This window comes from Pongo pygmaeus, chromosome 13, assembly GCF_028885625.2.
Source record: "Pongo pygmaeus isolate AG05252 chromosome 13, NHGRI_mPonPyg2-v2.0_pri, whole genome shotgun sequence".
NCBI classification, from domain to species: Eukaryota; Metazoa; Chordata; class Mammalia; order Primates; family Hominidae; genus Pongo; species Pongo pygmaeus.
Genome location: NC_072386.2, coordinates 8,189,243 through 8,216,710, shown reverse-complemented (window position 1 = coordinate 8,216,710; position 27,468 = coordinate 8,189,243).

The window sequence follows — 27,468 nt, the reverse complement described above, 5'->3', positions numbered from 1 at the left end:
AAACACTCTTTTTTAAGAACCTGCAAGTGGTTATTTGGACAGATTTGAGGCCTTCATTGGAAACAGGAATATCTTCACAGAAAAACTAGACAGAAGCGTTCTCAAAAACTTCTTTCAGATGTGTGCATTCCCCTCACAGAGGTCAACGTAACTTTTCATAGAGCAGTTTCGAAACACACTTTCTGTGGAATCTGCAAGTGGATATTTAGACCTCTTTGATGCCTTCATTGGAAACGGGAATATCTTCACATAAAAATTACACAGAAGCATTCTCAGAAACTTCTTTTTCATGTGTGACTTCAACTGACAGATTTGAAACTTCCTTTTGACAGAGCAGCTTTGAAACATTTTGTGTAGAATCTGCAATTGGACAGTTTGAGAGCTTTGAGACCTTCGGTGGAAAGGGAAATATCTTCACATAAATACTTGACTGAAGCATTCTTAGAAACTTTTTGCTGATGCATGCATTCAGCTCACAGAGTTGTACCTTTCTTTTCATAGAGCAGTTTTGAAACACTCTTTTTGTAGAATCTGAAAGAGGACAATTTGTAGGACTTTGAGGGCTGTGGTGGAAAAAGAAATATCTTCCAATAAAAACCAGACAGAAGCATTCTCAGAAACTTCTTTGAGATGTTTGCATTCAACTCACAGAGTTGAACATTCCTTTTGATAGAGCAGTAGTGAAACACTCTTTTTGAAGAACCTGCATGTGGATATTTGGACCGATTTGGGGTCTTCATTAAAAACAGGAATATCTTCACATAAAAACTGGACAGAATCGTTATCAGTAATTTCTTTGTGATGTATGCTTTCAATTCACGGAGCAGAACATAAGTTTTCATGGTGCAGTTTTGAAACACTCTTTTTGTATAATCCACAAGTGGATATTTGGACCATTTCAGGGCTACATTAGAAACGGAATTATCTTCCCATAAAAACTACACAGAAGCATTCTCAGAAACTTCTTTGTGATGGGTGCATTCAACTCACAGATTTGAACATAACTTTTCATAGAGCAGTTTTGAAACAGTCTTTTTGTAGAATCTGTAACGGGATATTTGGACTGATTTGAGGCCTTCGTTGGAAACTTGAATATTGTCACATAAAAACTAGACAAAAGCATTGTCAGAAACTTATTTGTGATGTGTGCATTCAACTCAAAGATTTAAACCTTCATTTTGATAGAGCAGTTTTGAAACCTTTTTTTGTGGAATGTGAATGTGGACAATTGGAGCGCTTTGAGGCCTTCAGTGGAAAAGAAAATATCTTCACGTAAAAACTAGACTGAGCATTCTCAGAAAGTTCTTTCTTTTGTGTGCATTCAACTTACAGAGTTGAACCTTCCTTTTGATAGAGTCGTTTAGATACAGTTTTTTTGTGGTATCCGAAAGTGGACATTTGGATCACTTTGAGTCCGCTGGTGGAAAAGGAAATATCTTCACATGAACACTAGACAGAAGCATTCTCAGAAACTTCTTTGTGAAGTGTGAATTCAACTCACCGAGTTGAATCTTCCTTTTGATAGAGTAGTTTTGAAACAATTTTTTTGTAGAATCTGCAAGCGGATATTTAGAGGGCTTTGAAGCCTTCGTTTGAAACGGGAATATCTTCAAATAAAAACTAGACTGAAGCACTCTCAGAAACAACTTTGTGATATGGCCATTCAACTCACAGAGTTGAACCTTTCTTTTGATAGAGCAGTTTAGAAACTCTATTTTTTGGAGAATCTGAAAGAGGACATTTGTAGCACCTTGAGGGCTATCGTGGAAAAGGAAATATCTTCAACCAAAAACTACACAGAAAAATTCTCAGAAACAACTTTGGAATGTTTGCATTCAACTCACAGAGTTGAACATACATTTTCTTAGTGCAGTTGTTGAACACTCTTTTTGAAGGACCTGCAAGTGGATATTTGGAATGATTTGAGGCCTTCATTGAAAACGGGAACATCTTCACATATAAACTACACAGAAGGATTCTCAGAAACTACTTTGTGATGTGTGCATTCAACTCATGGAGTTGAACATAACTATTCATAGAGCAGTTTTGAAACACTCTTTTTGTAGAATCTGAAAGGGGATATTTGGACTGATTGGAGGCTTTCGTTGCAAACGGGAATATCTTCAGATAAAAACAAGACCTGAGCACTGTCAGAAACTTCTTTGTGATGTGTGCATTCAGCTCACAGAGCTGAAACTTCCTTTTGATAGAGCAGTTTGAAACCTTTTTTTATGGAATTTGCAAGTGGACTTTTGGAGTACTTTGAGGTCTTTGGTGGAAAAGGAAACATCTTCACATAAAACTAGACAGAAGCAATCTCAGAAACTTCTCTGTGATCTGTGCATTCAACTCACAGAGTTGAACCATCCTTTTCATAGAGCAGTTTTGAAACACATTTTTTGTAGAATCTGGAAGTAGACAATTGGAGTGCTTAGAGGACTTCATTGGAAAAGGAAATATCTTCACATAAAAACTAGACAGAAGCATTATCAGAAACTTCTTTGTGTTGTGTGCATTCAACTCCCAGAGTTGAATCTTCCTTTTGATAGGGCCGTTTTGAAACACTCTTTTTGTAGTATCTGCAATTGGATACTTGGAGAGCTTTGAAGCCTTCATTGGAAACGGGAATGTGTTCAAATAAAATCGGAAGCATTCTCAGAAACTACTTTGTGATGTGTGCATTCAACTCACAGAGATGAACATTTCCTTTGATAGAGCAGCTTTGAAACACTCTTTTTGTAGAATCTGCAAATGGACATTTGTATCGTTTTGAGGGCTATGGTGGAAATTGAAATATCTTCAAATAAAAACTAGACGGAAGCATTCACAGAAACTTCTTTGTGATATTTGCATTCACCTCACAGAGTTGAACATGCCTTTTCATAGAGCAGTTGTGAAACACTCTTTTTGAAATCCTGCAAGTGGATAATTTTACCAATTTGAGACCTTCGTTGTAATCGGGAAAATCTTCACATAAAAACTAGACATAAACATTCTCAGAAACTTCTTTGTGATGTGTGCATTCAACTCACAGAGTAGAACATAAGTTTTCATAGGACAGTTTTGAAACACTCTTTCTGTAGAATCTGCAAGTGGATATTTGGACGGTTTGATTCATTCTTTGGAAACGGGAATATCTTCCCATAAAAATTAGACAGAAGCATTCCCAGAAACTTCTTTGTGATGTGTGCATTCAATTCACAGAATTGAACATAACTTTTCATAGAGCAGTTTTGAAACAGTCTTTTTGTAGAATCTGCAAGGGGATATTTGGACCAATTTGAGGCCTTCGTTGGAAACAGGAATATCTCCACATAAAAACTAGACAGAAGCATTGTTAGCAACTACTTTTTGATTTGTGCATTCAGCTTAAACAGTTGAACCTTCCTTTTGCTAGAGTAGCTTTGAAATCTTTTTTTTTTTTTTTTTTTGGGAATGTGCATGTGGACATTTCGAGCGATTTCAGGCCTTCAGTGAAAAAGGAAATATCTTCACATAAAAACTAGAGAGAATCATTCTCAGAAACTTCTTTGTGACGTGTGCATTCAACTCACAGAGTTGAACATAACTTTTCATAGAACAGTTCTGAAACCCTCTTTTTTTAGAATCTGCAAGTGGATAATTGGAACGCTTTTAGGCCTTCATTGGAAACAGGAATATCTGCACATAAAAAATAGACAGAAGCATTCTCAGAAACTCCTTTGTGATGTGTGCATTCTACTAACAGTGTTGAACTTTCCTTTTGATACAGCAGTTTTGAAAGACTCTTTTTGTAGAATCTGCAAGTGGATATTTGGAGCGCTTTGAAGCCTTCATTGGGAACGGGAATATCTTCAAATGAAAACTAGACAGAAGCATTCTCAGAAACTACTTTGTGATGTGTGCATTTAACTCACAGAGTTGAGCCTTCCTTTTGATAGAATAGTTTTGAAACACTCTTTTTGAAGTATCTGCGGGTGGATATTTGGAGCACATTGTGGCCTATGGTACAAAAGGAAATGTCTTCACATAATAACTAGACAGATGCATTCTCATAAACTTCTTTGTGATGTTTGAATTCAACTCACAGAGTTGAACATAACTTTTCATAGAGCTGTTTTGAAACACTCTTTTTCTAATTTCTGCAAGTGGAATTTTGGAACGATTTGAGGCCTTCGTTTGAAACGAGAATTTCTTCACATAAAAAGTAGACAGAAGCATTCTCAGAAACTTCTTTGTGATGTGTGCATTCAGCTCAAGGAGTTGAACTATCTTTTTAAAGAGCATTTTTGAAAGACTCTTTTTTAGAATCTGCAAATGGACACTTTTAGCGATTTTGGGCTATGGTGGAAAAGGAAATATCATCAAATAAAAACTACACAGAAGCATACTCAGAAACTTCTTTGTGATGTGTGTGTTCAACTCATAGTATTGTACATATCTTTTCATAGAGCAGTTTTGAAACTGTCTTTTTGTGGAATCTGCAAGTGAATACTTGGAACACTTTGTGGCCTTCTTTGTCAATGGGAGTACCTGCACATAAAAACAAGAAAGAAGAATTCTCAGAAATTTTTTGTGATGTGTGCATTCAACTGACAGAGTTGATCCTTCCTTTTGATAGAGGAGTTTTGAGACACTGTTTTTGCAGATTCTGCAAGGGGATAGACCGATTTGAGGCCTTCATTGGAATCCAGAATAGCTTCACATAAAAACTAGACAGAAGCATTCTGAGAAAAGATTTTGTGATGTGTGCATTCAACTCACAGAGGTGAACCTTCCTTTTCATAGAGCAGTTTTGAAACACTCTTTTTGTAGAATCTGCAAGTGGAAATTTGGTCCGCTTTGAGGCCTTTGTTGGAAACGGGAATATCTTCACATAAAAATTAGACAGAAGCATTATCAGAGACTTCTTTGTGATGTGTGCTTTCAACTCACAGAGTTGAACTTTCCTCTTGATAGAACACTTTTGAAACACTCTTTTACTAGAATCTGCAATGGGATATTTGGATCGATTTGAGGCCTTCATCAGAAACAGGAATATCTTCATGTAAAAGTACACAGAAGCATTCTCAGAAACTATTTTGTTATGTGAGCATTCAACTCACTGAGTTGAATCTTCCTTTTCATAGAACAGTTTTGAAAACCTTTTTTTTGCAGAATCTGCAAGAGGACATTTGGAGATTTGGAGTGCTTTGAGGCCTTCAGTTTAAAAGGAAATATCTTCATATAAAAACTAGACAGAAGTATCCTAAGAAACTTCTTTGTGATGTGTGCATTCAACTCACAGAGTTGAACATAACGATTCATCGAGCAGTTTTGAAACACTCTTTTTGTACAATCTGCAAGTGGATATGTGGAGTGCTTTGAAGCTTTCATTGGAAACGGGTATATCTTGAAATAAAATCTAGATAGAAGAATTTTCAGAAACTAATTTTTGGTGTGTGCATTCAACTCACGGAGTTGAGCCTTCCTTTTGATAGAGCAGTTTTGAAACACTCTTTTTGTAGAATCGGCAAGTGGATATTTGCACTGCTTTGAGGCGTATGGTAGAAAAGGAAATATCTTCACATAAAAACTAGACAAAGCATTCTCAGAAACTTCTTTGTGATGTTTGCATTGAACTCACAGAGGTGAACAAATCTTTTCATAGAGCAGTTGTGAAACATGCTTTCTAAGAACCTGCAAGTGGATATTTGGACCAAATTAAGGCCTTCTTTGGAAACGGGTATATCTTCACATAAAAACTAGACAGAAGCATTCTCAGAAACATCTTTGAGATGTGTGCATTCCACTCACAGAATTGAACATAATGTTTCATAGAACAGTTTTGGAACACTCTTTTTCTAGAATCTGCAAGTGGATATTTGGAGTGCTTTGAGGCCTATGGAAGAAAAGGAAATATCTTCTCATAAAAGCTAGACGGAAGCATTCTCAGAAACTTCTTTTTGATGTGTGCATTCAACTCACAGAGTTGAACCTTCTTTTTGATAGAACAGTTTTGAAACACTCTTTTTGTATAATCCGCAAGTGGATATTTGGAGTGCTTTGAGGCCTGTGATAGAAAAGGAAATAACTTCAATTAAAAACTACACAACAGCATTCTCAGGAACTTCTTCTTGATGTGTGCATTCTACTCACAGAGTTGAACTTTCCTTCTGATAGAGCACTTTTACAGCACTCCTTTTGGAGAATCTGCAAGTGGATATTTGGAGTGCTTTGAAGCATTCTTTGGAATCGTGAGTATTTACAAATAAAAACTAAACAGATTCATTTTCAGAAACTACTTTGTGATGTGTGCATTCAACTCACAGTGTACAGCCTTCTTTTTGATAGAACAGTTTTAAGCAATCTTTTTGTGGAATTTACAAGTGGATATTCAGAGCATTTTGAGGATTATGGTGGAAAAGGAAATGTCTTCAAATAAAACAAGACAGAAGCGTTCTCAGAAACTTCTTTGTGATGTGTGCATTCAACTCACAGTGTTGAACCTTCCTTTAGATACAGCAGTTTTGAAAAACTCTTTTCGTAGATTCTACAAGGGGATATTTAGACCTATTTGAGGCCTTCCTTGGAAACGAGTAGATCTTCACATAAAAACTAGATAGAAGCATTCTCAGAAACTGCTTTGTGATGTGTGCATTCAACTCATAGATTTGAACATAACTTTTCATAGAGCAGTTTTGAAACACTCTTTTTGTAGAATCTGCAAGTGGACAATTGGAGCACTTTTAGGAATTCGGTGGAATATGAAATATCCACATAAAAAGTAGACAGAAGCATTATCAGAAACTTCTTTGCGATGTGTGCATTTAACTCACAGAGTTCAACATAATTTTTAATAGAGCAGCTTTGAAACACTCTTTTTGTAGAATCTGCAAGTGGACGTTTGGAGCACTTTGAGGCGTTCCGTGGAACAGGAAATATCTTCACATAAACACTAGACAGAAGCATTGTCAGAAACTTCTTTGTGATGTGTGCATTCAATTTACTGAGCTGAAACTTCCTTTTGATAGAGCAGGCTTGAAAATCTCTTTTTGTAGAATCTGCAAGTGGATATTTGGAGCACTTTGAATCCTTCCTTGGAAACGGGAATATCTTCAAATATAAACTAGACAGAAGCATTCTCAAAAACTGCATTGTGATGTGTGCATTCTTCTCACAGAGTTAAACTTTCCTTTTGATAGAGCAGTTATGAAACACTCTTTTTGTATAAACTGCAGGATGATGTTTGCACCATTTTGAGGCCTTCATTCGAAACGCATATACATTCACATAAAAACTAGACAGAAGCATTCTCATAAGCTTCTTTGTGATGTGTGCATTCAACTCACAGATTTTAGCATTCCTTTTGATTGAGCAGTTTCAAAACACTTCGTTTGTAGAATCTGCAAGTGGACATTTGGAGCGCTTTGAGGCCTTCTGTGGAAAAGGAAATATCTTCACATAAAAACTAGACAGAAGCATTCTCAGAAACTTATTTGTGATGTGTGCATTCTGCTCACAGAGTTGAACATACCTTTTCACAGAGCAGTTTTGAAACACTCTTTTTGTAGAGTCCGCAAGGGGATATGTGGACTGATTTGAGGCCTTTTTTGGTAACGAGAATTTCTTCACATAAAAAATTGAGGGAAGCATTCTCAGAAACTGCTTTGTGAAATGTGCATTCTACTCACAGAGTTTTACCTTCCTTTTGATAGAGCAGTTTTGAAACTCCCTTTTTGTAGAATCTGCAAGTGGATATTTTGAACGCTATGGTTCCTTCGTTGGAATCCGGAATATCTTCAAATAAAAAATAGACAGAAGCATTCTCATAAACTACTTTGTGATGTGTGCATTCAACTCACCGAGTTGAACCTTTCTTTTGATAGAGCAGTTTCGAAAAACTCTTTTTACAGAATCTGCATGTGGACAATTGTAGCGCTTTGAGGGCTATGGTGGGATAGGAAATATCTTCAAATTAAAACTAGACAGAAATGTTCTAAGAAACTTCTTTGTGATTTTTGCATTGAACCCACAGAGTTGAACATTCCTCTTCATAAAGCAGTTGTGAAACACTGTTTTTGAAGAACCTGCAACTGTATACTTGGACCAATTTGAGGCCCTCATTGGAAACGGGAATATTTTCACATAAAAACTAGACAGAAGCATTCTCAGAAATGTCTTTGTGATGCGTGCATTCAACTCACAGAGTTGAACCTGCCTTTTGATAGAGCAGTTTTGAGACACTGTTTTTGTAGAATCTGCAAAGCGATATTTGGACCGATTGCGTTCCTTCATTGGAAAGGGGAATATCTTCACAAAAATCTAAGCAGAAACATTCTCACAAACTACTTTGTGATGTGTGCATTCAACTCACAGAGTTGAGAATATCTTTTCATGGAGTAGTTGTGAAACACGCTTTTTGAAGAACCTGAAAGTGGATATTTTGGCCAATTTGAGGCCCTTATTGGAAATGGGAATATCTTCACACAAATACTAGACAGAAGCATTCTCAGAAATGTCTTTGTGATGTGTGCATTCAACTCACAGAGTTGAACCTTCCTTTTGATAAAGCAGTTTTGAGACACTGTTTTTGTAGAATCTGCAACGTGGTATTTGGACCAGTTGCATTCCTTCGTTGGAAAGGGGAATATCTTCATAAAAATCTAAGCAGAAACATTCTCACAAACTCCTTTGTGATGTGTGCATTCAACTCACAGAATTGAGAATACCTTTTCGTAGAGCAGTTGTGAAACACGCTTTTTGAAGAATCTGCAAGTGGATATTTGGGCCAATTTGAGGACTTCGTTGGAAACGGGTATATCTTCACATAAAAACTAGACAGAAGCATTCTGAGAAACTTCTTTGTGATATGTGCATTCAACTCACAGAGTTGAAACTTACGTTTGATAGAGCAGTTTTTAAACCCTCTTTTTGTAGAATCTGCAAGGGGATATTTGAACCGATTTGAGCCCTTCGTTGAAAACGGGAATATCTGCACATAAAAACTGGACAGAAATATTCTCAGAAACTTCTTTCTGATGACGTCATTCAACTCACAGATTTGATCCTTCCTTTTGATAGAGCAGTTTTGAAACAGTTTTTTGTAGATCCTGCCAGTGGACATTCGGAGTGCTTTGAGGACTTCAGTGGAAAAAGAAATATCTTCATATAAAAATTAGACAGAAGCATTCTTTCAAACTACCTTTTGATGTGTGCATTCAACTCACAGAGTTGAACATTCCTTTTGATACAGCAGTTTTGAAACACTCTTTTTGTACAATCTGCAAGTGGACATTTGGAACGGTTTGAAGCCTTCTTTGGTATCGTGAATATCTTCAAATAAAAACTAGACAGAAGCATTCTCAGAAAGCCCTTTGTGGTTTGTACATTCAACTTACGGAGTTGAGCTTTCCTTTTGATAGAGCAGTTTTGAAACAATGTTTTTGTAGAATCTACAAGTGGATATTTGGAGTGCTTTGAGGCTTATGTTAGTAAAAGAAATAACTTCACATAAAAACTAGACAGAAACATTCTCAGAAACTTCGTTGAGATGTGTGCATTCAACTCACAGGGTTGAATATAACTTTTCATAGAACATTTGTGAAACACTGTTTTTGAAGGACCTGCAAGTGGATATTTGGACCGATTTGAGGCTTTCATTGGAAACGGAAATATCTTCACCTAAAAATTCCCCAAAAGCATTCTCAGAAACTTCTTTGTGATGTGTGCATTCAACTCACAGAGTTGAACATAGGTTTTCATAAAGCAGTTTTGAAACACTCTTTTTGTAGAATCTGCAAGTGGATATTTGCACTCCTTTGAGGCCTTCATTGGAGACGGGAATATCTGCACATAAAAACTAGAGAGACACATTCTCAGAAACTTCTTTGTGGTGTGTGCATTAAATTCACAGAGTTCAACCTTACTTTTGATAGAGCAGATTGAAACACTCTTTTTGTAGAATCTGCAAGGGGATATTTGGACCGTTTTGAAGCCTTTGTTTGAAAGGGGAATACCTTCACATAAGAACTAGACAGAAGCATTCTCAGAAACCTCTTTGTGATGTGCACATTCAACTCACAGAATTGAACCTTCCATTTTATAGAGCAGTTTTGAAACACTTTTTGTGTAGATTCTGCTAGGGATATTTGCAGCACTTAGAGACATTCGGTGGAAAAGAAAATATCTCCACATAAAAACTAGACAATAGCATTCTCAGAAACTTCTTTGTGATGTGTGCATTGAACTCACAGAGTTGAATCTTCCTTTTGATAGAACAGCTTTGAAACTTTCTTTTTGTAGAATCTGCAATTGGACATTTGCAGCACTTTGAAACCTTCATTGGAAACGGGAATATCTTCCACTAAAAGCAAGACAGAACCATTCTCAAAAACTGCTTTTTGATGTGTTCATTCAACTTACATAGCTGAAAGTTACCTTTCATAGATCAGTTTTGATACACTCTTTTTGTCAAATCTGCAAATGGACATTTGTAGCGCTTCGTGGGCTATGGTGGAAAATGAAATATCTTCAAAGAAATTAAACAGAAGCATTATCAGAAACTTCTTTTTGATATGTGCATTCGGCTCACAGAGTTGAACATAACTTTTCATAGAGCAGCTTTGAAACCATTTTTTGTAGAATCTGCAAGTGTACATTTGATCACTTTGAGGCCTTCAGTGGAAAAGGAAATATCTTCAAATAAAAACTAGACTGAAGCAGTCACAGAAACTTCTTTGTGTTGTAGGCATTCAACTGACAGAGTTGTATGTTATGTTATAGAGCTGTTTTGAAACACTGTTATTGTAGAATCTGCAAGTGGATATTTGGAGGGCTTTGAGTCCTATGCTGGAAAAGGAAATATCCTCACATAAAAACTACACAGAAGCATTCTCAGAAACTGGTTTGTGATGTGTGCATTCAACCCACCGAGTTGAACCTTCCTTTTGATAGAGCAGTTTTGAAACACTCTGTTTGTAGAATCTGAAAGTGGATATTTGGAGAGCTTTGTGGTCTATGCTAGAAAAGGAAATATCTTCACATAAAAACTAGACAGAAGCATTCTCAGAAACTTCTTTGTGATGTGTGCATTGAACTCACAGATTTCAACATAACTTTTCATTGAGCAGTTTTGAAACAATCGTTTTGTAGAATCTGTAAGCGGATATTCGGAGCACTTTGAGACCTTTGTTGGAAACGGGAATATGTTCACATAAAAACTACAAAGAGGCATTCTCAGAAACTTACTTGTGATGTGTGCATTCAACTCACAGAGTTGAACCTTCCTTTTGATAGAGGAGTTTTGAAACACTTTTTTTGTAGAATACACAAGAGGACATTTGGAGTGCTTTGAGGCCTTCAGTGAAAAAGGAATTATCTTCACAAAAAAACTAGACAGAAGCATTCTCAGAATTTCTTTGTGATGTGTGCATTCAACTCACAGAGTTAAACCTTCCTTTTGATAGAGCAGTTTTGAAACTCTCTTTTTGTACAATTTGAAAGGGGATATTTAAACCGTTTTGGTGTCTTTGTTGGAAACGGGTATATCTTCAAATGGAAACTAAGCAGAAACATTCTCAGAAACTACTTTGTGATGTGTGCATTCAACTCACAGAGTTCAGCCTTCCTTTTGATAGAGCAGTTTTGAAACACTCTTTTTGTAGAGTCTGCAGGTGTATATTTGGAGCTCTTTGAGACCTATGGTAGAAAAGGAAATATCTTCACAAAAAAATTAGACAGAAGCATTCTCAAAAACTTCTTTGGGATGTGTGCATGCAACTCACAGAGTTGAACCTTTCTGTTGATAGAGCAGTTTTGGGATGCTTTTTAATAGATTCTGCAAGTGGACATTTTGAGCGTTTTGAGGCCTTTTTTAGAAAAGGAAATATCTTCACATAAAAACTAGACAGAAGCATTCTCAGAAAATTTTTTTGATGTGTGCATTCAACTCACAGAGATGAACATAAATTTTCATGGAGCAGTTTTGTAATACTCTATTTGTAGAATCTGCAACTGGATATTTGGACCGCTTTGATGCCTTCATTGGAAACAGGAATATCTTCACATAAAAACTAGACAGAAGCATTCTCAGAAACAACATTGTGATGTGTGCATTCAACTCACAGAGCAGAACATAATTTTTCATGGAGCAGTTTTAAAACGCTCTTTTTGTAGAATCTGCAAGGGCATATTAGGACTTCTTTGGAAACTTAGGACTTCTTTGGAAACTTAGGACTTCTTTGGAAACTTAGGGGCTTCTTTGGAAACTGGAATATCCAAACATAAAAACTAGACAGAAACATTGTCAGAAACTTCTTTGTGATGTGTGCAGTTAACGCACAGATTTGAATCTTCCTTTTGATAGAGAAGTTTTGAAACATTCGTTTTTTAGAGTCTGCAAGTGGATATTTGGAGCACTTTTAGGCCTGTTGTAGAGATGGAAATATTTTTACAGAAAAACTGAACAGAAGCATTCTCCGAAACTTCTCTGTGATATGTGCATTCACCTGACAGTATGGAACCTACATTTTGATAGAGCACTTTTGAAACACTCTTTTTGTAGAATCTGCAAATGAATATTTGGAGTGCTTTGAAGCCTTCGTTGGAAATGGGAGTATCTTCAAATAAAAATTAGACAGAAGCATTCTCAAAAACAACGTTGTGATGTGTGCATTAAACTCACAGGTTTGAACTTGTCTTTTAATAAAGCAGCTTTGGAACACTCTTTTTGTAGAATTTGAATGAGGACATTTGTAGCACTTTTAGGGCTTTGGTGTAAAAGGAAATATATTCAAATTAAAACCAGAAAGAAGCATTTTCTGAAACTTCTTTGTGATGTTTGCATTCAACTCACCGAGTTGAACACACCGTTTCGTAGAGCAGCTGGGAAACGCTGTTTTTGAGGAAACTGCAAGTGGATATTTGGACTGATTTGAGGTCTTCTTTGTAAACGAGAATATCTACACATAAAAACTAGACAGAAGCATTCTCAGAAACTTCTTTGGGATGTGCGCATTCAGCTCACAGAATTGAAAATTCCCTTACATAGAGCAGTTTTGATACAGTTTTTGCAGAGTCTGCAAGTGGATATTTGGAGCGCTTTGAGTCCTATGGTGGAAAAGGAAGTATCTTCACATAAAATTTAGACAGAAGCACTATCAGAAACTTCCTTGTGATGGGTGCATTCAACTCATGGAATTGAACCTTCCTTTTAGTAGAGCAGTTTTGAAACTCTCTTTTTGTAGAATCTTCAAGTAGACATTTGGAGAGCTTTGAGGCCTTCAGTGGAAAAGGAAATATCTTCACATTAAAACTAGACAGAAGCATTCTCAGAAACTTCATTGTGATGTGTGCATTCAACTCACATAGTTGAACCTTCCTTTTGATAGAGCAGTTTTGAAATACTCTTTTTGTAAAATCTGCAATTGGTTACATGGGTTGCTTTGAAGCCTTTGTTGGAAACGGGAATATCTTCACATATAAACTAGACAGAAGCATTCTCAGAAACTTCTTTGTTTTGATTGCAGTAAACTCACAGAGTTGAGCCTTCCTTTTGATAGAGCAGTTTTGAAATAAACTTTTTGTAGGATCTCCAAGTTGACATTTTGAGCAGTTTCAGGACTTCGGTTGAAAAGGAAATATCTTCACATAAAATCTAGACAGAAGCATTCTCAGAAACTTATTTCTGTTGTGTGCATTCAACTCACAGAGTTGAACATAACTTTTCATAGAGCGGTTTTGAAATTCTGTTTTTGTAGAATCTGCAAGTGGAAATTTGAAGCCCTTTGAAGCCCTCATTGGAAACGGAAATATCTTGGAATAAAAACTAGACAGAAGCATTGTTAGAAACTACTTTGTGATGTGTGCATTCAACTCAGAGAGTTGAACATTTCTTTTGATAGAGCACTTTTTAAACACTCTTTTTGTACAATCTGCAAATGTACATTTGTAGTGCTTTGAGGGCTATGGTGGAAAAGGTAATATCTTCTTATAAAAACTAGACAGAAGCATTCTCAGAAACTTATTTGTTATGTTTGCATTCAACTCACAAAGTTGAACATACCTATTCATAGACAAGTTGTGAAACACTCTTTTTGTAGGATCTGCAAGTGGATATTTGGACCGCTTTGAGGCCTTCATTGGATATGGGATTATCTTCACATAAAACTAAACAGAAGCATTCTCAGAAAATTCTTTGGATGTGTGCTTTCAACTCACAGAGTTGAACATAACTTTTCATTGAGCAGTTTTGAAACACTCCTTTTGTAGAATATGCAAGTGGACTTTTGAAGCGCTTTGAGGCCTTCGTGGAAAGGGAATTATCTTCACATAAAATCTGGTCAGAAGAATTCTCAGAAACTGCTTTGTGATGTGTGCATTCAACTCACAGAGTTGTAACTTTCTTTTAATGGAGCAGTTTTGAAACACTCTTTTTTTAGAAACTGCAAGTGGATATTTGGTGCTCTTTGATCTCTATGATGGAAAAGGAAATATCTTCACATAAAAACAACACAGAAGTATTCTGAGAAACTTCTTTGGGATGTGTACATTCAACTCAAAGAATTGAACCTATCTTTTTATTGAGCAGTTTTGAATCTCCCTTTTTGCAGAATCTGCAAGTGGGTGTTTGGAGAGCTCTGAATCTTACTGTGGAAAAGGAAATATCTTCACATAAATACTACACAGAAGCATTCTGTAAACTTCTTTGTGAGCTGTGCGTTGAACTCATAGAGTTGAACTTATATTCTCATTGAGAAGTTTTGAGTCTCTCATTTTGTAGAATCTGCAAGTGGATATTTGGAGCCCTTTGCATAATATGGTGGAAAAGGAAATATATCTTCAAATAAAAACTACATAGAAACAATCAGAGAAACTACTTTGTGATGTGTGCATTCAGCTCACAGTGTTGAACCTGTCTTTTGATTGAGTAGTTTTGAATCTCTCTTTTTGCAGAATCTGCAGGTGGATATTTGGAGCCCTTTGAGGCTTATAGTAGAAAAGCAAATATCTTCACATAAAAACTACACAGAATGATTCTGAGAAACTTCTTTGTGATGCGTGCATTCAACTCCCAGAGTTGAACCCATCTTTAGATTGAGCAGTTTTTAATCTGTCTCTTCCAGAATCTGCAAGTGGATATTTTTAGCCCTTTGTGGCCTATGGTGGAAAAGGAAATATCTTCAAATAAAAACTACACAGAAACTTTCGGAGAAACTTCATTGAGATAGGTGCATTCATCTCACAGTGTTGAAGCTAACTTACGCTTAAGCAGTTTTGAAACAGTCTTTTTGTGCAGTCTGCAAGTGGATATTTGGAGCGCTATGAGGCCCACAGTGGAAAAACAAATATCTTCAGACAAAAACTACACAGAAGAATTCTGAGAAACTTCTTGGGATGCGTCCATTCATCTCACAGAGTTGAAACTTTCTTTTGATTGAGCAGTTTTGGAACACTCTTTTTGTAGAAGCTGCAAGTGAATATTTGCAGTCCTTTGTTGCCTATGGTGGAAAAGGAAATCTCTTCACATGAAAACCGCACAGAAGCATTCTGAGAAACTTCTTTGTGATGTGTGCATTCATCTCACAGAATTGAAACTTTCTTTTGATTGAGCAGTTTTGACACACTCTTTTCGTAGAATCTGCAAGTGGATAATTGAAGCCCTTTGAGGCCTGCTGTGGAATAGGAAATATCTTCACATAAAAACTACTCAGAAGCATTTTGAGAAACTTCTTTGTGATGTTTGCATTCAACTCAAAGAGTTGAATCTATCTTTTGATGGAGCAGTTTAGAATCTCTCTTTTTGTAGAATCTGCAAGTGGATATTTAGAGCACTTTGTGCCCTGTGATGGAAAAGGAAATAACTTCAAATAAAAACTACACAGAAGCATTCTCAGAAACTTCTTTGAAATGTGTGCATTCAATTCACAGAGTTGAACTTATCTTCTCATTGAGCAGTTTTGAATCTCCTTTTGAAGGATCAACAAGTGGATATTTTGAGCCCTTTGCGAACTACTGTGGAAAAGGAAACATCTTCAAATGAAAACTACTCAGAAGCATTCTAAGAAACTTTTCGTGATGTGTGCATTCAACTCAATGAGTTGTACCAACCTTTCTATTGAGCCATTTGGATTTCTCTGTTCATAGAATCTGCAAGTGGATATTTGGAGCGCTGTGACTCTTACTGTGGAAAATAAAATACTTTCCAATAAAACCACACAGAAGCATTCTGAGCAACTTCTTTATGATGTGTGCATTCAACTCACAGAGTTGAGCCAATCTTTTGATTGAGAAGTATTGAATCTTTCTTTTTGGAGAATCTGCAAGTGGATGTTTGGAGAGCTTTGAGGCTTTGTGGAAAAGGAAATATATTCACATAAAAACTACACAGAAACATTCTGAGAAACTTCTTTGCAAGGTGCACATTCAAATCACACAGTTGATCTTATGTTCCCATTGAGCAGTTTTGGATCTCTCTTTTTGGAGGATCTGCAAGTGGATATTTGGAGCCCTTTGTGCCATATGGTGGAAAAGGAAATATCTTCAAATAAAAAGTACAGAAAATCATTCAGAGAAAGTTCCTTGTGATGTATGCATTGAACTCATAGAGCTGAACCTGTCTTTTGATTTAGCCATTTTGAATCACTCTTTGTGCAGAATCTGCAGGTGGATATTTGGAGACATTTGAGGCCTATTGTGGAAAAGCAAATATCTTCTCATAAAAACTACACAGAAGAATTCAGAAAAACTTCTTTGGGATGTGTGCAATCAACTCACAGAGTTGAACCTTTCTTTTGATTGAGCAGTTTTGAATCTCTCTTGCAGAATCTGCAAGAGGATATTTGGAGCCCTTTGCGGCCTATGGTGGAAATGGATATATTTTCAAATAAAAACTGCACAGAAACATTCTGAGAATCTTTTTGAGGAGTGCACTCATCTCACAGGGTTGAACTGATCTTATCATTGAGAAGTTTTGAAACACTCTTTTTGTAGAATCTGAAAGTGAATATTTGGAGCCCTTTGAGGCCTACCGTGGGAAACCAAATATCTTCAGATGAAAACTACACAGAAGCATTCTGAAAAACCTCTTTCTAATGTGTCCACTCATCTCACTGAGTTGAAACTTTGTTTTGATTGAGCAGTTTTGAAACAATCTTTTCCTAGAATCTGCAAGTGGATAATTTGAGCCCTATGAGGCCTATTGTGGAAAAGGGAATATCTTCAGATAAAAAACTACTCAGAAGCATTCTAAGAAACTTCTTTGTGATGTGTACATTTAACTCACAGAGTTGAATCTATCTTTTGATTGAGCATTTTAGAATCTCTCTCTTTGTAGAATCTGCACATGGATATTTGGAGCCCTTTGGACCCTATGGTGGAAAAGGAAATATCTTCAAATAAACGTTACACAGAAGCATGCAGAGAAACTTTGTGATGTACGCATTCAACTCACAGAATTGAACCTATCTTTTGATTGAGCAGTTTTGAAACTCTCTTTTTGCACAATCTGCAGGTGGATGTTTAGAGGGCTTTGAGGACTATTGTGGAAAAGGAAATATCTTCACATAAAAACTACACAGAAGCATTCTGAGAAACTTCTTTGTGAGGTGTGCATTCAACTCACAGAGTTGAACTTATCTTCCCATTGAGCAGTTTTGCGTCTCTCTTTTTGTAGAATCTGCATGTGGATATTTGGAGCCCATTGTGACCTATGGTGGAAAAGGAAATATGTTCAAATGAAAACTACACAGAAGAATTCAGAGAAACTTCTTTGTTATGTAGGCATTCAACTAACAGGGCTGAACCCATATTTTCATTGAGCAGTTTTGAATCTCTCTTTTTGTAGAATTGGCAAGTGGATTTTTGGAGACCTTGGCACCCCATAGTGGAAAAGGAAATATCTTCAAATAAAAACTACACAGTACTATTTAGAGAAACTTCTTTGTGATGTATGCAATCAACACTCAGAGTTGAACCTATATTTTGATAGAGCAGTTTTGAATCTCTCCTTTTGCGGAATATGCAGGTGGATATTTGGAGCCTTTTGAGGCCTACAGTGGAAAAGCAAATCTCTTCACATAAAAACTACACAGAAGCATTCTGAGAAACTACTTTGGGACGTGTGCATTCAACTCACAGAGTTGAAACTATCTTTTGATTGAGCAGTTTTGAATCTCTCTATTTGCAGAATCTGGAAGAGGATATTTGGAGTCCATTGGGTCCCATGGTGGAAAAGAAAATATCTTCAATTAAAAACTACACAGAAACATTCAGAGAACCTTCTTTGTGATGTGTGCATTCGTCTGATAGGGTTCAACCTATCTTATGATTGAGGAGTTTTGAAACACTCCTTTTACAGAATCTGCGAGTGGATATTAGGTGCGCTTTCAGGCCTACCTTGGAAAAGCAAATATCTTCAGATAAAAACTACACAGAAGCATTCTGAGAAACTACTTTGTGATGTGTACATTCATCTCACAAATTTGAACTTTTCTTTCGATTGAGGAGTTTTGAAACACTATTTTTGTAGAATCTGCAAGGGGATATTTGGAGCCCTTTGAGGTCTATTGTGGAAAAGGAAATATCTTCACATAAAAACTATACAGAAGCAGTCAGAGAAACTTATTTGTGATGTGTGCATTCATCTCACAGAGTTGAACATTCCTTTTGATTCAGCTGTTTTGAAACACTCTTTTTGTAGAATCTACAAGTGGATAATTGGAGCCCTTTGCGCCCTATGGTGGAAAAGGAAATATCTCCAAATAAACCCAGAAACTTTTTCGTGATGTGTGCATTCAACTCACAGAGTTGAACCTATCTTTTGATTGAACAGTTTTGAATCTCACTTTTTATAGAATCTGCAAGTGCGTATTTGGATTCCTTTGTGCCCTATGGTGGGAAAGGAAATATCTTCAAATAAAAAGTACACAGAAGCATTTTCAGAAACTTTTTCTTGATGTGTGAATTCAACTCACAGAGTTGAACCTATCTTTTGATTGACCAGTTTTGAATCTCTCTTACTGTAGAAACTGCAAGTGGATATTTGGACCTCTGTGAGGCCTACGGTGGAAAATCAAATATGTTCACATAGAAACTTCACAGAAGCATTCTGAGAAACTTCTTTCTGATGTCTGCATTCAACTCACAGGATTGAGCCATCTTTTGATTGAGCAGTTTTGAATCTCTCTTTTTGAAGAATCTGAAGAATCTGCAAGTGGAAGTTTGCAGAGCTTTGAAGCCTATTATGGAAAAGGAAATATCTTCACATAAAAACTACACAGAAGCATTCTGAGAACCTTCTTTGTGATGTGTGCACTCTTCTCACAGAGCTGAGAATTTATTTTGATTGAGCAGTTTTGAAACACTCTTTTTGCAGAATCTGCAAGTGGATAATTTGAGCCCTTTGAGCTTTACTGTGGAAAAGCAAATATTTCAAATTAAAACTAACCAGAAACATTCTGAGAATCTTCTTTAGGATGTCTGCATTCAAATCACAGAGTTGAATCTATGCTTTGATTGAGCAGTTTTTAATCTCTCTTTTTGCAGAATCTGTTAGTGGGTATTTGGAGCCCTTTGCAGCCTAAGGTGGAAAAGGAAATATCTTCAAATAAAAACTACAAAGAAATAGTCTCAGAAACTTCTTTGCGATGTGTGCATTCATCTCACAGGGTTGAACCTATCTTACGATTGAGCAGTTTTGAAACACTCTTTTTGTAAAATCTGCAAGTTGATATTCGGAACGCTTTGAGGCTTACTGTGGAAAAGCAAATATCTTCAGATAAAAACTACACAGAAGCATTCTGGAAAACTCTTTGTGATGCGTGCATTCATTTCACAGAATTGAAACTTTCTTTTGATTGAGCAGTTTTGAAACACTGTTTTAGTAAAATCTGCAAGTGGATATTTGGAGCCTATTGAGGACTATTGTGGAAAAGGAAATATTTTCACATAAAAACTACACAGAAGCATTCTGAGAAACTTCTCATTGATGTGTGCATTCATTTCAGAGAGTTGAAACTTTCTTTTTATTGAGCCGTTTTTAAACACTCTTTTTCTAGTATTTGCAAGTGGATAATTGGAGCCCTTTGAGTCCTATTGTGGAAAAGGAAATATCTTACCATAAAAACTACTCAGAAGCGTTCTGAGAAACTTATTTGTGATGTATGCATTCAACTGACAGAGTTCAACATATCTTTTGATTGAGCAGTTTTGAATCACTCATTTTTAGAATCTACAAGTGGATATTTGGAGCCCTTTGAGGCCTATTGTGGAAAAGGAAATATCTTCACATAAAAACTACACAGAAGCAGTCAGAGAAACTTATTTGTAATGTGTGCATTCATCTCACAAGGTTGAACCTATTTCATGATTGAGCAGTTTTGAAACACTCTTTTTGTGGCATCTGCAAGTGGATATTTGGATCGCTTTCAGGCCTACCATGGAAAGGCAAATATCTTCAGCTAAAAACCACACAGAAGCATTCTGAGAAACTTCTCTGTGATGTGTGCATTCAATTCACATATTTGAACCTCTCTTTTGAATGAGCTGTTTTGAATCTCTCTTTTTGCAAAATCAACAAGTGGATGTTTGGAGAGTTTTGAGGCCTATTGTGGAAATGGAAATATCTTCACATAAAAACTACACAGAAGCATTCTGAGAAACTTCTTTGGGATGCGAGCACTCAACTTACAGAGTTGAACTTATCTTTTGATTGAGCAGTTTTGAATCTCTCTTTTTGCAGGATCTGCATGTGGATATTTGGAGCCCTTTGCAGCCTATTGTGGAACAGGAAATTTCTTCAAATAAGAACTACTCAAAAGCATTCTGAGAAACTTCTTTGTGATGTGTATTCATCTCACAAGGTTGAACCTATCTTATGATTGAGCAGTTTTGAAACATTCTTTTTGTGGAGTCTGCAAGTGGATATTTGGAGTGCTGTGAGGGCTTCTAGGGAAAATCAAATATATTCACATAAAAATTACACAGAATCATTCTGATAAACTCCTTTGTGATGTGTGCATTCAACTCACAGAGTCGAACCTATCTTTTGATTGAGCAGTTTTTAATCTCTCTTTTTGCAGAATCTGCAAGTGGATGTATGGAGAGCTTTGAGGCCAATTGTTGAAAAGTAAATATCTTCACATACAAACTAAAAAGAAGCATTCTAAGAAACTTCTTTGTGAGGCGCGCATTCAACTCACAAAGTTGAACTTATCTTCACATTGAGCAGTTTCAAATCGCTCTATTTGTAGAATCTGCAAGTGGATATTTGGAGCGTTGTGAGGCCTGCTTTGGAAAATCAAACATGTTCACAGAAAAGCTACACAGAAGTATTCTGAGAAACTTTTTCTGATGTGTTCATTCATCTCAAAGTGTTGAACCTATCGTTTGATTGAGCAGTTTTGAATCTCTCCTTTTGCAGAATCTGCAAGTGGATGTTTGGGGATCTTTGAGGCCTATTGTGTAAAAGGATATATCTTCACAAAGAAACTACATGGAAGCATTCTGAGAAACTCCTTTGTGAGGTGTCCATTCAACTCACAGAGTTAAACTTATCTTCTCATTGAGCAGTTTTGAGTCTCTCTTTTTGTGGAATATGCAAGTGGATATTTGGAGCCCTTTGCACCCTGTGGTGGAAAAGGAAATATCTTCAAATAAAAGCTACACAGAAGCATACAGAGAAACTTCCTTGTGATGTGTGCTTTCGTTTCACAGAGTTGAACCTTTCTTTTGATTTAGCAGTTTTGAAACACTCTTTTTGTAGAATCTGCAAGTGGATAATTGGAGACCTTTGAAGCCTATTGCAGAAAAGGAAATATCTTCATATAAAAACTACTCAGAAGCATTCTGAGAAACTTCTTTGTGATGTGTAGATTCAACTCACAGAGTTGAATCTATGTTTTGATTGAGCAGTTTTGAATCTCTCTTTTTGTAGAATCTGCAAGTGGATATTTGGAGCGTTGTGAGGCCCACTGTAGAAAATCAAATATGCTCACATAAAAACTACACAGAAGCATTCTGAGAAACCTGTTTGTGATGTGTGCATTCAACTCACAGAGCTGAAATTTTCTTTTGATTGAGCAGTTTTGAATCTCTCTTTTTGCAGAATCTGCAAGTGGATGTTTGGAGAGCTATGAGGCCTATTGTGGAAAAAGCTGTATCTTCACATAAAAACAATACAGAAGCATTCTAAGAAAGCTCTTTGTGATGTGTGCATTCGGCTCACAGAGTTGAACTTATCTTCTCATTGAGCAGTTTCGAATCTCTCTTTTTGTAGAATCTACAAGTGGATATTTGGAGCCCTTTGCGCCCTATGGTGGAAAAGGTAATATCTTCAAATAAAATCGACACAGAAGTATTCAGAGAAACTTCTTTGTGATGTATGCATTCATCTCACAGAAATGAACTTATCTTTTGATTGATGAGTTTTGAATCTCCCTTTTTGCAGAATTTGCAGTTGGATATTTGGAGCACTTTGAGGCCAATGGTGGAAAAGCAAACATCTTCACATGAATACTACACAGAAGCATTCTGAGAAACTATTTTGAGATGTGTGCATTCAACTCCCAGATTTTAAACTTTCTTTCATGGAGCAGTTTTGAATCTCTCTTTTTGCAGAATCTGCAAGTGGATATTTGGAGCCCTTTGCAGCCAATGGTGGAAAAGGAAATATCTTCAAATAAAAACTACACAGAAACATTCTGAGAAACTACTTCCTGATATGTGCATTCATCTCACAGGGTTGAACATATCTTATGATTGATCAGTTTTCAAACACTTTTTTTGTAGTATCTGCAAGGGGATATTTGGAGCGCTTTGAGGCCTACCATGGAAAAGCCAGTATCTTCAGATAAAAACTACACAGAAGCATTCTGAGAAACTCCTTTGTGATGTGTGCATTCATCTCAGAGTTGAACTTTTCTTTTGATTGAGCAGTTTTGATACACTCTTTTTGTAGAATCTGCAAGTGGATAATTAGAGCCCTTTTTGACCTATTGTGGAAAAGGAAATATCTTCACATAAAAAGTAGACAGAAGCATTCTGAGAAACTTCTTTCTGATGTGTGCATTCAACTCACAGAGTTGAACCTTTCTTTTGATTGAGTAGTTTAGAAACTCTTTTTGCAGAATCTGCAGGTGGATATTTGGAGCCCTTTGAGGCCTACTGTGGAAAACCAAATATCTTCACATAAAAACTACACAGAAGAATTCTGAGAAATTTCTTTGGCATGTGTGCATTCATCTCATAGGGTTCAACTTATCTTTTGATTGAGCAGTTTTGAATCTCTCTTTTTGCAGAATCTGCAAGTGGATATTTGGAGCCCATTGTGGCCTGTGGTTGAAAAGGAAATATCTTCAAATAAAAACTACACAGAAACATTCTGAGAAACTTCTTTGGGATGTGTGCCATCATCTCACAGGGTTGAACCTATCTTCTGATTGAGCAGTTTTGAAACAATCTTTTTGTATAATCTGCAAGTGGATATTTGGAGCACTTTGAGGCCTACTGTGGAAAAGCAAATATCTTCAGATAAAAACTACACAGAATCATTCTGAGAAACTTCTTTGTGATGTGTGCATTCATCTCACAGAGCTGAACTTTTCTTTCGATTGAGCAGTTTTGAAACTCTCTTTTTGTAGAAACTGCAAGTGGATATTTGCAGCTATTTGAGGCCTGTTGTGGAAAAGGGAATATCTTCCCATAAAAACCAGATAGAAGCATTCTGAGAAACTACTTTATGATGTATACATTCATCTCACAGAGTTGAAAGTTTGTTTTGATTGAGCAGTATTGAAACATCCTTTTTGTAGAATCTGCAAGTAGATAATTGCAGCCCTTTGAGGCCTATTGTGGAAAAGGCAATATCTTCACATAAAAATTACTTAGAAGACTTCTGAGAAAGGTTTTGTGATGTGTGCATTCAACTCACAGAGTTGAAAATATCATTTGATTGAGCAGGTTAGAATCTCTCTTTTTGTAGAATCTGCAAGTGTATATTTGGAGCCCTTTGCACTCTGTGGTGGAAAAGGAAATATCTTTAAATAAAACCTACACAGAAGCATTCTCAGAAACTTCTTCCTGATGTGTGCGTTCAACTCACAGAGTTGAACCTAATTTTTGATTAAGTTGTTTTGAATCTCTCTTTTCGTAGAATCTACAAGTGGATATTTGGAGTGCTGTGAGGCCTTCTGAGGAAAATCAAATATGTTCACAGAAAAAGTACACAGAAGCATTCTGAAAAACTCCTTTGTGATGTTTGCATTAAACTCACTGAATTGAACCTACCATTTTATTGAACAGTTTTCAATCTCTTTTTGCAGAATCAGCAAGTGGATGTTTGGAGAGCTTCGAGGCCTATTGTGGAAAAGGACATATCTTCACTTAAATACTAAACAGAAGTATTCTGAGAAACTTCTTTGTGAGGTGTGAATTCAAAACTCAGTGTTGAACTTATCTTCTCATTGAGCTGATTTGAATCTCCCTGTTTGTAGAATCTGCAAGTGGATAGAAAAAATATATCTTCCAATAAAACAACATAGAAGCATTCAGAGAAACATCTTTGTGATGTATGCATTCAACTCAAAGCGTTGAAACTATCTTGTGATTGAGCAGTTTTGAATCTCTCTTTTTGTAGAATCTGCAGGTGGCTATTTAGAGCCCTTTGAGGCCTACGGTGGAAAACCAAATACCTTCGCATAAAAATTACACAGAAGAATTCTGAGAAACTCCTTTGGGATGTGTGAATTCAACTCACAGTGTTGAACCTATCTTTTGATTGAGCAGTTTTGAGTCTCTCTTTTTGCCGAATCTGCTAGTGGATATTGGGAGCCCTTTGTGGCCTACGCTGGAAAAGGAAATATCTTCAAAAAAAAAAACTACACAGAAACATTGTGAGAAACTTCTTTGTGATGTGTGCATTCATCTCACAAGTTTGAAGCTATCTCATGATTCAGCACTTCACACTTTTTTTAATTAATTAATTTATTATTATTATTGTACTTTAGGTTTTAGTGTACATGTGCACAATGTGCAGGTTAGTTAAATATGTATACATGTGCCATGCTGGTGCGCTGCACCCACTAACTACTCACCTAGCATTAGGTATATCTCCCAATGCTGTCCCTCTCCCCTCCCCCCACACCACAACAGTCCCCAGAGTGTGATGATCCCCTTCCTGTATCCGTGTGTTCTCATTGTTCAATTCCCACCTATGAGTGAGAATATGCAGTGATTGGTTTTCGGTTCTTGCGATAGTTTACTGAGAATGATGATTTCCAATTTCATCCATGTTCCTACAAAGGACATGAACTCATCATTGTATATGGCTGTATAGGATTCCGTTGTGTATATGTGCCACATTTTCTTAATCCAGTCAATCATTGTTGGACATTTGGGTTGGTTACGTGTGCATGTGTCTTTATAGCAGCATGATATATAGTACTTTGGGTATATACCCAGTAATGGGGTGGCTGGGTCAAATGGAATTTCTAGTTCTAGATCCCTGAGGAATTGCCACACTGACTTCCACAATGGTTGAACTAGTTTAGAGTCCCACCAACTGTGTAAAAGTGTTCCTATTTCTCCACATCCTCTCCAGCACCTGTTGTTTCCTGACTTTTTAAGGATTGCCATTCTAACTGGTGTGAGATGGTATCTCATTGTGGTTTTGATTTGCATTTCTCTGATGGCCAGTGATGGTGAACATTTTTTCATGTGTTTTTTGACTGCATAAATGTCTTCTTTTGAGAAGTGTCTGTTCATGTCCTTCGCCCACTTTTTGATGGGGTTGTTTGTTTTTTTCTTGTAAATTTGTTGGAGTTCATTGTAGATTCTGGATATTAGCCCTTTGGCAGATGAGTAAGTTGCGAAAATTTTCTCCCATTTTCTAGGTTGCCTGTTCACTCTGATGGTAGTTTCTTTTGCTGTGCAGAAGCTCTTTAGTTTAATTAGATCCAATTTGTCAATTTTGGCTTTTTTTGCCATTGCTTTTGGTGTTTTAGATATGAAGCCCTTGCCCATGCCTATGTCCTGATTGGTAATGCCTAGGTTTTCTTCTAGGGTTTTTATGGTTTTATGTCTAATATTTAAGTCTTTAATCCATCTTGAATTGATTTTTGTATAAAGTGTAAGGAAGGGATCCAGTTTCAGCTTTCTACATATGGCTAGCCAGTTTCCCAGCACCATTTATTAAATAGGGAATCCTTTCCCCATTGCTTGTTTTTCTCAGGTTTGTCAAAGATCAGATAGTTGTAGATATGTGGCATTATTTCTGAGGGCTCTGTTCTGTTCCATTGATCTATATCTCTGTTGTCGTACCAGTACCATGCTCTTTTGGTAACTGTAGACTTGTAGTATAGTTTGAAGTCAGGTAGTGTGATGCCTCCAGCTTTGTTCTTTTGGCTTATGATTGACTTGGTGATGTGGCTCTTTTTTGGTTCCATATGAACTTTGAAGTAGTTTTTTCCAATTCTGTGAAGAAAGTCATTGGTAGCTTGATGGGGATGGCATTGAATCTGTAAAGTGCCTTGGGCAGTATGGCCATTTTCAGGATATTGATTCTTCCCACCCATGAGCATGGAATGTTCTTCCATTTATTTGTATCCTCTTTTATTTCCTTGAGTAGTGGTTTGTAGTTCTCCTTGAAGAGGTCCTTCACTTCCCTTGTAAGATGGATTCCTAGGTATTTTATTCCCTTTGAAGCAATTGTGAATGGGAGTTCACTCATGATTTGGCTCTCTGTTTGTCTGTTGTTGGTGTGTAAGAATGCTTGTGATTTTTGTACATTGATTTTGTATCCTGAGACTTTGCTGAAATTGCTTATCAGCTTAAGGAGATTTTGGGCTGAGACAATGGGGTTTTCTAGATATACAATCATGTCGTCTGCAAACAGGGACAATTTGACTTCCTCTTTTCCTAATTGAATACCCTTTATTTCCTTCTCCTGCCTAATTGCCCTGGCCAGAACTTCCAACACTATGTTGAATAGGAGTGGTGAGAGAGGGCATCCCTGTCTTGTGCCAGTTTTCAAAGAGAATGCTTTCAGTTTTTGCCCATTCAGTATGATATTGGCTGTGGGTTTGTCATAGATAGCTCTTATTATTTTGAGATACGCCCCAACAATACCTAATTTATTGAGAGTTTTTAGCATGAAGTGTTGCTGAATTTTGTCAAAGGCTTTTTCTGCATCTATTGAGATAATCATGTGGTTTTTGTCTGTGGTTCTGATTATATACTGGATTACATTTATTGATTTGGGTATATTGAAACAGCCCTGCATCCCAGTGATGAAGCCCACTTAATCATGGTGGATAAGCTTTTTGATGTGCTGCTGGATTCGATTTGCCAGTATTTTATTGAGGATTTTTGCGTCAACGTTCATCCAGGATATTGGTCTAAAATTCTCTTTTTTGGTTGTGTCTTTGCCCGGCTTTGATATCAGGATGATGCTGGCCTCATACAATGAGTTAGGGAGGATTCCCTCTTTTACTATTGATTGGAATATTTTCAGAA